At 46.9% G+C, this 12,514-nt stretch overlaps 1 protein-coding gene across 3 annotated transcripts in view; it reads right to left on the minus strand.

The window, feature by feature from the left end:
• Nucleotides 1-12,514, minus strand: part of GIGYF2 (GRB10 interacting GYF protein 2) — a 1,663,629-nt gene that overhangs the window by 777,477 nt on the left and 873,638 nt on the right. The gene's annotated exons all lie outside the window — the stretch shown is intronic.

Here is a 12,514-nt window from a genome sequence, read left to right on the forward strand (position 1 = left end):
TCAGCACTCAGGGCAGAAGTGGTATACGTGGAAAGGCATATAGAAGACCAGAAATACAATCGCGGCGAAAAGCGTCACCTAGCGAATGCTGACTTGGAAATTCCAACGTGCAGAATTGCGGACATTGCGTGTTCTCTTCGGTGGCGAATAGTTCTAACCAAGGCTCTCCCCACTGCTGAAAGAGACCATGAGCCACCTCCGAGTGAAGAGGCCATTCGTGATCCACCATAAACCTGCGGCTGAGTTTGTACGCCCTGGTGCTCAGCAAACCTGCCAGGTGTTGAACCACCAGGGAAATGCCCTGATGTTCCAGCCATGTCCAGAGACGGAGAGCCTCTTGACAGAGTCCATGACCTCACCCCGGCCTGTTTATTGCAGTACCACATGGTCGTGGTGTTGTCCATGAATACCTGCACTACTTTTCCCCGGACAGAGGGAAGGAATGCCTTTAGTGCAAGACTGATCGCCAGAAGCTCCAGAAGGTTTATGTGGCGCCCGGACTCCGCCGGAAACGAGAGGCCTCTGATCTCCACCTCTCCCATGGGGCCGCCCCATCTTAGCAGTGATGCATCCGTCACCACTGTGAACTCCGGAGAGGGATCTGCCGTTGACCCAATCCTGGTTCGTTAGCCACCACTGCAATTTTCGCGCAGTGCCCTCCGAGATCTGGATATAATCGGACAGATTCCCCCAATGCTGTGTCCACTGGAACTTCAGGTCCCACTGCAGAGCCCACATATGACACCTGGCATGATCCACCAGCTGGATGCAGGAGGCCATTTGTGAGAAAGTGCCCTCTTTCTTGCATGGTATGCCCCCACTTTTTGCTGAATTGCTGATGTTCTTTGACTGAGTGCCCTGGGCTCCTGCTAATCAGGTACCCAGGGCCTATGTTTCTACCCTAAAACTGTATTGAAGACAAAACCCAATTGGCACCTCTGGCCACATGTCAGCCCCTGGTAAATGGTACCACAGGTACCTAGGGCACTGTGACTAGAGAAGGCCTCCAAGGGCTGCAGCACTTATTATGCCACCCTTAGAGGTCCTGTACCCTGACACTCTCACACTGCCTTTGCAGGCTGCGTGTCTTGGTGCAGAACAAAGTGAAGAGTCGACAAGGCACACATCCCTGTGTGCCATGCCCACAAACCACTGCCCTGGCATACATCAGTCACCCCTCTAGCTGGGTGCCCTATGCCAGTGGTGAGGGTACAGGTGCATGAGCCCTCTACCCCTACTACGCCCAAGTCCATTCCGGGGCACTGTAAGTGCAGTGCTTAAGAGTATACGGTGCTGGGAGGTTGTCATTACAAACTCCACAGCACCATAATGGCTACACTAAAGACTGGGAAGTTTGGTATCAAACTTCACAGCACATTAAACCCACACTGATGCCAGTGTGGGATCTAAAGCAAAAAGCACAACAGAGGGCATCTTAGAGATGCCCCCAGAAACTCTACCAACTTCTAGTGACCTGACTGAGTGGCTGCTTAGGCTGCCACCAATAGACATGTTTCTGGTCCCCTGGGTCGAGAGCCTGCTGCTCTCGGGGGCCTGAAACAATGCACATCCTGGGACGAGGTGCCAAGCCTCCTCCCCAGGATGGGCAGGGTTCACGAAGGGGAAGCTTCAAAGGCATGCCGCCTTTGTGAGCCTCCTCAGACCATTTGCTGCTTTCAGCAACTGGTCCCCACTGGTTCTACCCCCCACTTTAGGCGGGAGAACCGGTGGGAAAAACAAGTGAGGGGAAAAAGGTGTGCTCACCTCTGCCAACTCCAGCCCTCAGGTGGGGGAGGCGAGGTGAAGCACAAAGTCCCCGCCATCTTCAGGATGGGGGGACCTAGCCAACCAGGTACAGGCTTCTGCCCCCCTCCCACTGGAGGGTGACACGATAGGGGGTGTACCCACCCCAGGGAAGGGACCCATTTTCCCTGTCTTTACCTACCTGTAACACCCCTAAATATAGTATTTAGGGGACACCCTGAACCTTGCTTCCTCAGATCAAGCCTGACAATAAGAAAAGAAGAAGGACCAAAAAGCTGTGCAGCCAGCTAACAAGAGGACGAAGTCCACTGACTTGGCCCCAGCCCTACCGGCCTGTCTCCCATCGAACCTGCGTAATCCCGGTGTCCTGCAGCCAGAAACCTCGAAAACCCCAGAGGACCTACCTGCCTTCACTTCCAAGACTGCTTTTCCCGTGAACGCCGGATTTGTTCAAACTGCACCTTCTGGCTCTGACCGGATACCGCAAATCCAGCCCACTCTGCACCCGCCAAACCCAGCCCGAGCTTTAGTGGAAAAACACAACGAGGAGGTGTGAGAAAGTGCCATCTTTCTTGCATGGTATGCCCCCACTTTTTGCTGAATTGCTGAATGTACTTTGACTGAGTGTGCCCTGGGCTCCTGCCAATCAGATACCCAGGGCCTATGTTACTTCCCTAAAAACTGTGCTGAAACCTAAAACCCAAATTGGCAAACCCTGGCCACATGTCAGCCCCTGGTAAATGGTACACTAGGTACCCAGGGCCTTGTGACCAGGGAAGGCCCCTAAGGGCTGCAGCACTTTTTGCGACACCCTTAGAGGCCCTGTACCCTGACACAAACACACTGCCCTTGCAGGTTAAGTGTCTGGTTATAGAACAAAACCGAGTCGACATGGCACATATCCCTGTGTGTCATGCCCACAACATACACTGCCCTGGCATACAACAGCTACCCCTCTAGCTGGGTGCCCTATGCCAGTGGTGTGGGTACAGGAGCATGAGCCCTGTGCCCCTCCAGTACCCAGGTTCATTCCTGGGCACTGAAAGTGGAGTGCTGCCATCTAAGATTATATGGTGCTGGGAGATCGTCAACACTAACTCCACCGCACCATGATGGCTACACTGAAGACTGAGAAGTTTGGTATCAAACTTCTCAGCACATTAAACCCGCACTGATGCCAGTGCAGAATTTAATGTACAATGCACAACAGAGGGCATCTTAGAGATGTCCCCTGCACCTAACCTACAATCCACATCTGGTCTGAGGGGCTGCCTAGGCTGCCACACAGCAGACATGTTGCTGGACCCCTGGGTAGAGAGCCATCCGCTCTCCTGGGCCTGCAACAATGCACATCCTGGGTGAGGTGCTAGGTCTCCTCCCCCAGGATGGGCAGGGGAAGATTCAAAGGCATGCTGCCTTTGTGAGCTTCTCCAGGCCACTTGCTGTACTCCGCAACTGGCCCCTACCGGTTCTAAACCCCCACTCTGGCGGGAAGACTTGCCGGAAACCCCAAGGAAGGACAAGGGTGTGCCAGCCTCTGCCAACGCCACCCCTCAGGTGGGGGGAGGTGAGGTGAAGCACATCTCTGGGCTCTCGCCATCTTGAAGATGGGCAGCCCTGCCCAATCAGGACTAGGCCACTGCCCCCCTCCCACTGGAGAGTGGCAGAATAAGGGGTGTACCCACCCCAGCGCAGGGACCCAGTGGTCCCTGCCCTTTACCTACCTGTAACGCCCCTAAATTTAGTATTTAGGGGCACCCTGAACCTTCCTTCCTTAGATCCAGATTGCGAAACAGCAAAGAAGATCAAGAAGAAAGAAAACCTGCCATGCAGCTGCTAACAAGAGGAAGACACCAACTGCTTTGGCCCCAGCCCTACCAGCCTGTCGACCCTCAAACCTGCTCCTGCTAAATCCCGGCACCTCCCGTGGCCAGCAACCTCACAAACCCCGGAGGACCTGGCGTCCTTGTGACTCTGAGCATCTGGGATTTCCACGAGCAGTGGCACTGCTCAAAGCAAGTAACTGACCCCTGGCATCAGCCAGGAACCGCGAACCCTGCACACACTGCACCCGCCAAGCCTGGCCTGTGCTTGAGTGGACAAAGACCACGAGGACGTCCCCCCGGCGACTGTGACCCCGAATCCGGCACCCAAGGACCCACCTCGATGCTCCTGACGACGCCTGCAGCCTCAGAACCAGGGACCCCCCCCCCAACCACGATCAACAGAGGGTAAGATTTCCCGACACCAAAAAGCACCCCTGCACCCGGCGCCCTGCGGCCCCCTGTGCCCAACACCTGGGTACCTACCTATCCTCCAACTACCCAACTTACCTCTCGAAGTGGTGGTCGCACAGGAAGAATATTCGTTCCCGAGCTTGCAGCCTTTGTAAGTTCTTGAGCTTCTCCATTGCAATCCATTGAGCGCCCGACGGCTCAAAAACACCCTGCACCCAGCCGCCTGAGTGGCCCTGGCAGTGCAACTTCTACTCTAACCTACTTCCCCATTTGCCCTGAGCAAGTGACCAGGAACCCAGCTCCCACAGCCGCGTGGCCTGCTAGCCAGCAGCCACCAACCACGGGCCCCCTGCCTCCCATAGGATAACATTGGGCCTACCTCACTCTGCACCCGGCTGCCCCTGTGCCGCTGAGGGTGTAACAACTGTACTCACCTGACCCTGGGAGACCCCCGAGTCTATGCCCAGCACCTTAACTCTGCCAGTCGAGTACTTACCCAAAAGCCGATAACTCACTTTTCTTCCATAGGGTAACATTGGCTGGTTTCACTTGAAAATTCTTCTAAGTGTGGAGTTTCTAAACTTTAAAATATTCACCTAAAATCAACAGAGTAACGAAATCGAAAATACTCACCTGCTATTAGGAGAGAGCCCAGTGCCGGATCTTGGTGCCCAGCACTGACCCTGAAAAGTAATTACAACCATACTTGGCGCTAACTGAATTTTCTCCCATAGGAAACCATTGACTGTTTTTCTGTGAAATTTCTTCTGTCGATTTTTGCAAACTACAAATATTCTTTAAAAATCGTACCAACTGTGAAAACGTAATTACTTACCTGTTTTAGATAGATGTCCCAGTACTGAGCCTAGAAGCCCAGCACTGGATTACAAAAGTAACGAGAACATACTTTACCTGCAACTTGAATTTCCTTCAATAGGATAACATTGCCTGTGTTTTGCTGAAAAAGTTTCTAAGTGTCGATTTTGCAAACTTACAAATATTTGTTAAAAGTCGTCTGTATAACCTAAACGCATTCTCTCAACTGCTTACAGGTGGTACACTAGTGCTGGATCCAGGATCCAACACTGAGCTAGAGAAAGTAACAATAACCCCACTTACCTGCTAAGTGAATTTCCTCCCATAGGATAACATTGGTGATTTCATTAGAAAAAGTTTATGTGTCGACTTTTAAAATACCAAAATATTGCTTAAAAATCACAACAGTAACTAAATCGTATTTACTCACCTGTTTCGAGGAACTGTCCCAGGACTGAATCTAGGATCCAGTCCTGGAGTTAGAAAAGTAATCCATTGCATTTAACTTGAAATTCCCATTATTGTGTTTGAAATTGTGTTGCCTACAACAAACTAACTATTGCATTCAAAAGTCAATTGCCTATTACAAAGTATTTAACTAAAGCATCTCATTCTGAGAAAGTATATTTTGATACCTATTGTTGGTTCTAAAATAAAACAACCATATATTTTTATATACAAACCATTGGCCTAGAGTTCAGTTCTTGAGTGTGTGAGACCATTTGCTGACTGAGTATGTACAACAAATGCTTTACACTGTCTTCTGATACTGCCTTACTGCTCGACCAAGCTACCACTTTAGAGAGTAAGGTTATATCTTATATCTAACTTTAGCCTCTGCCAAACCTCTGGGGCCTGTGGACTCTGTACACACTGTACCTATTTCGGAACAGTATATACAGAGCCACTTTCCTACAGGAGGTCCCCCCCGGCTATCCTGACCAGAGATCCGGCGACCCCTAACCTGCCTCAAGCCTCCAGCTGACGCCTGCAGCCTAAATCCAGAAGGCCCCCCTGACCGCGACCCGGAGCTGGTATGAAGATCCGACCCAAAAAGGCACCCCTGCACCTGACACACCACGGCATTGTGTGCCCAAATCAACGGTGCCTAACCAACCCTTAAACTTCCCAACTTACCTTTCGAAGTGGTGATCGCACCCAGAAGTCCTTCGTCTCCCTGCCTGCAGTGCTTTTGCAAACCGGAGGTTCTCCATTGAAAACAGGGCACCCGACCTCAAAACAGCACCCTGAACTCGGCTGCCCTAGTGCCGCTGAGGGTGCACCTTTGGTGATAATTTAGTTCCCCATTTGCCCTGACCTAAACCCTAGTAGCTTTGCTCCCACAACCGTGTGGCCTGCTTGCCAGCAGCCACCAGCCGGAGGCCCCCTATCCTCTATAGGATAACATTTGGACTCAACACTCTGCACCTGGCTGCCCTAGTGCCACTGAGGGTGAAACAAAAGTGCATCACTGTCCCTGGGGGACCCCTGAGTCTAACCCCAGAACCTTAGCGCCCACAGACTATTACTTACTTGTGAACCAATAACCTGTTTTCTTTCCATAGGATAACACTGACAATTTTCTTCCAATAAGTTTGTGTGTGGAGTTTTGAAATCTAAAGATATTCTTTAAAAATCCTGCGAATAACCAAAACGTATTTACTTAACTGTTTCCAGGAAATCTCCCAGTGCTGAATCTAGATATCCAGCACTGAGTTAGAAAAGTAACAAGAAAAGTAAGTTAACTGCAATTTACTGAAAAAGCCTATTAATTCCAATGTACTGTATTTGCTAAGTGTTGAAACCTATTGCATTCCCTGTAAGTCAAACAAAGTACACTTTCTATTGCAATTTCAAACTGTTCTATATCCAGTAACTTATTACTGAAAAGTGTTTAATGCTTACCTGTGCCATGCTTGCTTGGTTCTAAAAATAAAACAGTATATATTTTTATACAAAAACAATTGGCCTAGAGTACAGTTCTTGAGTGTGTGAATTCATTTGCTGACTGAGTGTGTACAACAAATGCTTAACACTGTCCTCTGATACTGCCTTACTGCTCGACCACTCCACTACAAATAGAGAGTAAGGTTCTATCTAACTTTAACCGCTACCTACCTCTGGGGTCACTTGGACTCTATACACACTATACCTCATTTCGGTGTAGTATATAGGGTGCACCTTTGGTGCTACTTTATTTCCCCATTTGCCCTAACCTAAAGTCCAGGAGCTTTTCTCCCACAACCAAGTGGCCTGCTCGTCCGCAGCCACCAACCAGAGGCCCCCGATCCCCCATTGGATAACATTGGGCCTCAGCACTCTGCACCCAGACGCCCTAGTGCCGCTGAGGATGAAACAAAAGTGCATCACTGACCCTGGGGGACCTCTGAGTCTACCCCCCAGTACCTCAACACCGACGACCAAATACTTACCTTAAATCCGATAACACTATTTTGCCCCATAGGATAACATTAACTGTTTTTCTTGGAAAAGTTTCTAAGTGTGGAGTTTGAAAACCTAAAGAAATTCTTAAAAATTGTACCGTCTAACAAAAACGCTTTTACTTACCTGTTTACAGGAAACGCCCCAGAGTAGTATCCAGGTATACTACTCTGTGTAAGAAAAGTAATCTAAAAAGTAACTTACCTGGTATTTTCCTGAAAAGCCCATTCAAGTCGAAGTACTGTATTTACAAAGCATTGCATTTCTCTGCAACAATACTGTAAGTCAAAACAAAGTGCATATACCATTTCAATCCGTACTGTATTTCAATTGTATATTTACTGCAAAGTCCTTATCAATTACCTGTGCCAGGCTTGCTTGATCTAGGAAATAAAATAACAAAGAATATTTTTATACAAAAACAATTGGTCTGAAGTTCAGTCTTTGAGTGTGTGAATTCATTTGCTGACTGAGTGTGTACAACAAATGCTTAACACTGTCCTCGGATACGGACTTGCTGCTCGACCACACTACCACATATAGAGAGTGAGGTGTTATCTAACTTTACTTCTGCCTACATTTGGGGTTCTACTAGACTTTGTGCACACTATACCTCACTTTGGTATAGTATATACAGAACCAGCTTCCTACAATCAGCACAAGTAAGGTAACGCTGGGTAGAAGCAATTTTGTGGATTCCTTTTGATTCCGGAAGTTTCCATCACAGAAATGTAAGAAAAATGTGTGATTTCAGACAAAGTTTGAGGTTTGCAGGGCATTGTGGGTAAGAAACCCCATAGGATCCACACAAGGAACACCACACTGGAATCCCCTGGTTGTCTAGTTTTCAAACATTTCTGGTTCATATGTTTGCATGGGTGGCACCACAGCATGTCCACAAGTACTGCAGCTACCCCTATTGCTTATCTAGTCGTGTAGTGCTTTAGCGTCTCTTGTGTCATGGTCTCTTGGCCCACCCACACAAGTGGTGTACTGTTCTTATCGGGGGAACACGCTGCAACCGAGGGTGGTAGGAAATTTGTGGCTCCCCATAGATTCCAGAACTTTCCATCACAGAAATGCGAGGAAAATGTTTTTTTATAGTCACAGTTTGAAGTTTGCACAGGACTCTGGATAAAATAAAAACCTGTTGAGAGGCACGCAAGTCACCCCACCCAGGATTCCCCTAGGTGTCTAGTTTTCAAAAATGTTCATGTTTGCTGGGTTCCCCTAGTGGCTGGCTAAGCTAGGGTCCGAAAGTCACAGCTAACCACAAAGGACAAAAAAAGCTAAGTTTTCAGTGGAAAAATGCGATGTGTCCATTTTGAGTTTTTAGGCCATTTCCTGACGTGGGTACTACGCCTACCCACACAAGCAAGGTACCATTTTTATTGGAAGACATGTAGGACCATCGAATAGTGTTATTTGTTATTGTCATTTGAATTTTGGTGCATTTGGGTGTTCCAAATGTAAGCCAGTGTGTAAGAAAAAAGACATTTGGAAAAATACCCTGTACATCATATACTAGTACTGGTATCCACAAATTCAAAGACGTACAAATAACCACTGCTCCTAAACTCCATATCTTGTGCCCATTTCAGAAATATAGGTTACCTTGATACCCATTTTTCACTTTACATATCTCACCTTATTGTGAGGAAATGACGTGTATTATATAGTGTGGTTGCGTGACCTCGCTGTATAATACACTTGGCAACCCTTTTATATCCAGTAGGTTTTGCCTGTAAAACCCTCAGCTCAACCCTTGGTAGTTGTGGCACTAAGCAGCAAGGCTTACAGAGCAACAAGTGTTAAGCATTCAAACAGGACCAGAACAATTGAAATTGACAACACTCCTGAAATCTAACACCAAGTTATAAAATTAGACTGTATTTTTACTAGAATTTAGAGACTAGAATGAAAAAAATTCACAATACGGTTCTGGAGATATAGAATTCATAAGCAATAATAAATCAACGTAATTTCACTCAAATGCAAGCAATCCTTCACAAAGTCAACAAATTGGACACTTGGAAAAAGTTTCAAGGAAAACTTGGGTAAGTGTCAATGCTGTCGGTTACAGGTACTTGGGGAACCAACTCTGACATGGTGCTAGTCAGGTGAGCTAGCAAGGTCATCAAGAACAGTTACCTTCAAAGAAGCAAGACCCCTCTCCTGCTGTATAGACCTCACTGGCCCACCCTGGCTGCCGGAGGTAGCCGGGCTAAACGCCCCTGGAAAACCGATTGCCAACCTGTTTCCCCTCTCTGTCTCCTGTGCCAGCCTGGCTACCTCAACAATAGGGCAGCCCTTCCCCCTGGTGCAGCACATCTGCCCTTCAAAGACAACTTCACCTTTGAAGCCGGCCTTTTGGGGCGAACACCAATGTGGCTTCCTGCAGGAAGAAGGCAACACCTCCCAGGCCTGCAATCTCTCATTTTTCTCCTTCCTGAGAGTCGTGAACACATTTCTCCAGGAGGGAAGCAAACGGTCTCGTGGAGTAGGCTCTGTGTGTGCCTGGGAAGGCACAGAAATCTTTAAAGGAATCACAGAGGCAGCTTTGCTAAAGCTGCAAACTGCAATGAGGTACATTGATTTCGATCTGAAAAACAAGTCGGGCTTAATTTAACGAGTTGCTTGATACCTTGGTATGCCCACTTTTGTGGCAGGAGTTAGCATAGCTGAGGGGTCAGCGTGTAACCCTGTACTCACCAATTGGGACATAAAGTCTTCCCCTAGTAAAAACTGTTGTTTTGTGTGGTTTACTGTCAGAACATGTAAAGTACATGTCCTACCTTGTGTCACATGTCACATGTTACACCACCCATTGGTAGGCCTGCCAGAGAGAACTTACACACATTGCTTTCAATTGCAAAGTCGGGCTAGCAGTGTACAACTGCTCTACCTGTCTGCAGTGGCAGACTGGGAGACGTGTCTTCCTTGGGGGACCTCCAGGGTGGCACAATCAGTGCTGGAATTCCCTGGGGTACACGCTTAACTTATATGCCCTAGGAATCAGGGTACCATTTACTAAGGACTTAAAGGCTAAGTTAGCCATTTCCAATTGGGTATAGCCAATTCGATTAACACTTTAGGGTTAGGGCACTGAGGTATGGTTATCAGGCCTCAGGGCACTCCGAGTTGAAAAACCAGCAGCATCAGTCAGAAAACCTGGGGGTAACCATACAAAAACAGGCATTTCCTTGCATGAATGAAGTTGGTCTATACTAGGTACACAAAGAAAAAACACTGTACGGTACAGCTCAGTTGTTGGCTCTGGGTACCATGGGTTCTTGGAGAACCTACAAACCATATATATATCCCGCAACATGAAGCGTCTAGTGGACGTAATGGTATATTGATCGCTCTTGTAAATGGGCAAGCGTGTGAATAAGTTACAGATGAAAAAGTTGGTCCAAAATGGCCATTTTTTCCTACTCATTTTCAATATTTATTTATTTCAACAGTTTCTTTAGGAAAACCTTGAGGGATCTACACATGAACCCTTGGAATGTTGTCTACTTTTCAGAAATGTATAGCTTTCCTGGCTCGCCAATGGGTTTCACACTGGTTTCCACTACAAACTGGAAGTAGGTTGAACTAGAACAAGAGGGTGGAGAAAGAGAACGCTTAATGGGACTTTGACCAGCACTGTGGCACACGCTGAAGCAGAAAGCCTGACCCACAGAATGCCGATTGCACGCAGAGATTACCAATACTTACTCAACTGCAACTCAATGGGGGTGGGGGAGACGGTCTGTTATTTGGGAATGTTATGTTAAACATGCCAGAAGAAGAGGATCTTGAGTAATACATGCACTATGTATTGATTATGGTTAATCCATTTTGTCTGTGTACTAAAACCAATAAAATATGGCTGGAAAAAAAAAAATGGAAGTAGGTGGAGTACAAAAAAATTGGAAAAATAAGCTACCTCTATGAAAAATGCCAAAACTGTGATAAAAAAAGTAGCTTTTTTTATTTAGCATGTTCCTTAAAGTTGGCAAGATGGTGACTTTAGCACAGCAAACCGTTCGTTGACAACAGTTTTACGGAAAAAAAATAACTTATCGAGAGCACTTTTCCCCTAAAAAACTATCTATTTGCCCATTTTTTCGGTCGTCTCCAGAGGAATCCACAAACCATGGGTACCTTTAGAATCCCCAGTATGCAAAAAAAAAAAAGGACGCAAATTTGGTGTGGATATCTTAGGTGGAAAAGAGTTAGGCAGCCCTAAGAGCAAACTACCCCAAATAACCTAAAAAGGGCTCGGCATTGGGAAGGAGGTAGAGGGACCAGCAGTTAATGGGTTAAGGAATGAGTACAGAAATGCCAATCTGCATGAGGCTAAATGTAAAGCTGTGAACACTTATACAACAAGCAAGCATCACAGGAAGCTACAAGTCTGCAAGATATAATAGTTTTCTATGTGCATATGCAAACTACTCTGAGTACCAGGAGGATGATTACCCGAAGCTTCCAAAATTTTAAAGGCATTAACAAAAAGGAAAAGTTAAAAATAAGGTCAATGCTGTTACGTGTTTTTTGTGCAAAGCAGAATTTACATATTTCTTTGCATTTTGGTGCTCTATGATCTCAAGGCAGATTAATGCTTGCTGTAGCACATTGGCCTGATGGAGTATGGCTGTTCCATTTGTAATTCTGCAGTGCGGATGAATTTCTATTGGAGAATAACCTTGTGTCCTTCCATATAAGCTTTGTCAGGGCGTGTCACAATCCTTGCATTGTGATGTTTGGGGCTCTTCTGTTCTTATCTGGAGTGCTTGATTCCTCTGTGAATTTCTGAAGGATCCTAGGTCACTCTGCCATCTGGTTTCTATGTTTCTTTGTTCAGAGACAGATCAGTGATCTTCTCTCACTCCTTCTCTTGTTTGTGTCCCATGGCCCTTTGTACTCGAGTCTGATATTTCCTGACCCATTGATGCCCTGTTATCGGGTATCATGACCCTGTGTCAGATACCCAAATGTCTTCCTGCCTCCAGGGATCATTTATATTGGAAGTTCCTAAACTACAGTCTTCTTGATCATGGCTTCTCTGCTGTTCTGACTCGTTTCAAGATTACCTCCAATCATAGATACAATTATTTTATTGTCCTCAAGAAGGAAGGGATGGATTAATGTCAAGCTGTAGGGAACAGAAACACATGCACAAAGAGAGGAATACATCAGCTGAGAAAGATGGCTCTGCGGTCTGACAGCCAGGAATAAGCCTGCATGCATTAGGAAAGGGATTT

Source organism: Triturus cristatus, chromosome 11 (genome assembly GCF_964204655.1).
Source record: "Triturus cristatus chromosome 11, aTriCri1.1, whole genome shotgun sequence".
NCBI classification, from domain to species: Eukaryota; Metazoa; Chordata; class Amphibia; order Caudata; family Salamandridae; genus Triturus; species Triturus cristatus.